Source organism: Lontra canadensis, unplaced genomic scaffold, assembly GCF_010015895.1.
Source record: "Lontra canadensis isolate GAN:19392208 unplaced genomic scaffold, GSC_riverotter_1.0 scaffold11, whole genome shotgun sequence".
Classification (NCBI taxonomy): Eukaryota; Metazoa; Chordata; class Mammalia; order Carnivora; family Mustelidae; genus Lontra; species Lontra canadensis.
Genome location: NW_022631005.1, coordinates 17398217 through 17401939, shown reverse-complemented (window position 1 = coordinate 17401939; position 3723 = coordinate 17398217).

Here is a 3723-nt window from a genome sequence, read left to right as displayed (position 1 = left end):
GAATTATTTTCTGAATTTTATATTTTCAGTAGGCCACCACCACATAGCCGTTTACTGTCATTTGATCTTAATTTCTTCATAGCTGTTATCATCTGAAATTATCTTATTTGGCAAATTGTTCATTTGTTTATCTCTTATCTTTCCCCCAAAGAATATAAACCGGATGTCATCAAGGCAGTTGTTTATGTTCTTGATCATTGTATTATTAGATATAGAGCTTAAAATATTGCCTAGAACACAGCAGGTGTTTGACAAATACTTATAAAAAAAACTTCAGTAAAGGGGCGCCTGGGTGGCTCAGTGGGTTAAAGCCTCTGCCTTCGGCTCAGGTCATGATCCCAAGGTCCAGGGATTGAGCCCCGCATCAGGGCTCTCTGCTCAGCAGGGCGCCTGCTTCCCTTCCTCTCTCTGCCTGCCTCTCTGTCTACTTATAATCTCTGTCTGTCAAATAAATAAATAAGGTCTTTAAAAAAAAAATCTTAAGTAAAACAAAACCAAAAAACAAAACAAATTGGATGAATGTAAGAGTCATAGTTTCACTGATTATTTTGTCTTCTTTTTTTCTATTCTGAAAGCCATGTGTTAAAATTCCCCACTGTTATTGTGGATTTTTCTTTCCAAGCTATACTTTTTTTTTGTTTGTTTAAAAATTAAAGAGATTTTATTATATGCATATGAATTAAGAATTGGGAAGTGGAGAAGGGTATCAGAGACAAAACAGCCAACAAGTACTCAGAAAACATTTGACCTTGAACCAGTTTACCATCTTTAAGTTCTCTTTTATGTCTGTGTCACGTTTCCCACCTCTTCCTTCTTACCTGATATGCAAAGAGTCAGGGCTCAAACGTACTCAGAGAACACCTATTCTAGACTTTCGTAACACTCATGTATAACGAGGAGAACAAAACAAAGACTTCATACACATTTCAGCTTATCAAATGCAGAGTTAAGCAGGGGGAAAAAAGCATGAAAATTGTATCTTTGTTTGTTTGTTTGTTTCCTTTTTCATACAAAAAATAATAATATGGAGAGGAAGTCATTGTTGAAACTTGCATTCTGCATCCTTCAAATATGCATTGCACTCTGAGGAGGAAAGCAATGTGTTTTATTTTAACTAACACATGACATAAAATTTCCAGTTGAGTCATGGAAAGAGTGAAAAAGAGGAGAAAAATGAGCCAGACAGTGAGACCGTGCTGAATGCACAGATAATAAGGAAATGGTTTCCTTGGCAACAACAGCACTTTGGAAGGTTTCAGACAAGAGTACAACTGGGTACAAAGTATCTGATTAAAATTTATTGCAGGAGAAGGAAATTGTGCAAATTTAACAGTATCAGAATATGCACTGTTAATCTGAATGCAATTGAGGAAAGTTTATATATATATATATATATAATTGTTCTAATTGATTTTATTTTCTCTGTTTTGGTATAAAGTAGCATTTGGGAGGCCATATTAATCTAGCAAAGGAAGTTTTAAAGTAGTCAAAAGATATTTATTACTTGATTTGTGACTTAAAAATCAAAATCCTTTGACAAAAGCAACAAAGTGTATATCTTTAAAAAAATTTCAGACCTGTTATGAGACTCCTAATATCTCCTTTAAACTCCATTTCTTTAGAGAAGAATAATATTCAGTCCTCTTCATTTTCGGCCATCAAGAATAAGAATTATGGGTCATTTTCTATACATTTAAAAATAATCCATGCTTAGCATTTAGTTTTCAAAGCTAAAATGGGACTATAGATCATCATGATAAAAACCTATTGTCTAAACTTGGAACAAACAATGTCAACTGGTCATTCTGATGGGCATATTCTATTACATACAATGATGACAACTTAGTATTTTTTATTCTCAGGCACTGCGCTACATGTTGCGTACTATAAGGATATAAAGAATAGAGGGTTATTGGATCTCTAAAATGTTGCCAATTCTGGGGAGAAAATTTTAAATGTCTTAAGCTAAGATGAATCATAATAATATTTAAGAAATCCTGTTTTATATCTCTACTTGTGCACAAAATAATGTTTATTATAAAATAATTTTATAAGGATAATTCTGCATTCTAAGACTTATTTGACTGGTATTGATATGTAAGGAAACTGTGCCATTCAATTCTCATTTACCTCACCTTCCATACTGGAGGTAAGCATAGGAACTGGTGAGTGAGCCTTAGTTCCTTTTTATCTGTGATTAACCACTGAAGTTTTCTGAGAACTCAGCATGTCTAAGATGTTAACTCCTAAATAAGTAAGAGAAGTAATATTTCTATAAGGAAATTGAAAGGGAGCTGTATTAGCTTTTTATAATGTACAAGGTACACTTGGAGACTTTTGCTGAAAAGATATAGAAAAGCAGAAAACATTTCTATTTATTAATTATGTCCTTAGTTATAGCTAATATTAAGAAATTTAAATAAAAGAAATATATGCTTATACTTAATTTTAAATTTTAGCTCTCTAGGAAAAATATGCCAGGTCAAAATTTTAGCAAAGGGTCTGGTTTTGACTAATATAAATGATTCATTCATCCCTAATGATGAGCAATTTCTAATGAGTAGAAAGCGGGAAATAAAATTAAAATGTTCTGCAGAACAGTGTATGGGTACCCACATTTTCTTTCATTTACTTCTATTTCTGATAAATTGTATGTAAAATAGCATTGGTAAAAGGACAATGGAATTTCTAATTCCACCTCTTTTATAATTATATTGGCAAATAAAATGCTCTTGCCTTTGGCCCTGAATTTTTACCATTAATTTTTTAGTTTATTTAAATTCTCACGTTAAAAGACTGTTATTTGTGAGTGAAAAGTCCTGTGCTTGGGTAGAAAATAAACTTTTTTTTCCTCCATTTTATGAAATTGGTACAGTGTGCAGATCACTACCACCTATGTTAATTGAGTTGCGATTGAAAATCTGATGATTTATAGAGATGATTACTAATGTGCACATTTCTAGTAATTTTCAGCATGATGTCAAATTCATTTTATTAGAACTTTTTAAAAATTTCGTTTATTTATTTGACAGAGAGTGAGACAGCAATAGAGGGAACACAAGCAGGGAGAGTGGGAGAGGGGAAAGCAGACTCTCCCCTGAGCAGGGAACTCTATGTGGGGTTCTATCCCAGGACCCTGGGATCATGACCTGAGCCGAAGGCAGATGCTTAATGACTGAGCCACCCAGACACTCCCTAGAACTTTATTTTTTTAAAAAAACTTTATAGAGTGCCTACTAAAGCCTTAATATTTGAATGGATACTTAGAATCTGAAAAAGAAGACTAGAGCAAGGGCTTTGCTCTGAAAGAAATTACATGCTCCCTAGGGGAAAAAGATATGATTGTCGAATTGCTTTCACATCTCTGGGCCTAGATAAAAGTTAATAGTGTACCTAGTCATTAAGGTCTATCTGAAATGCCACTAATTCTATACCTGCACTGACTCACCCAGCTAGATAGACTCTTGCACTATGTTTTCTTCCCACTAAGATTATTCTTGAACTGAATATCATCAACGCTAAGATGTGTATTGTTTTCAGTTATTATCATGTAAGATCATTCCCATCAGAGAGATACTGAAAAGTACAGGAACAGGAATAAGAAGGGACCTTTCCGTAAATCTTTTTGAGTTGAGCTGAAAATAGTGTTTCATCTATTTCTATGGTGTCCTAGGAAGCACAAAGTATGAATAAATAAACAAACAAACAGCAAATAAATAAATA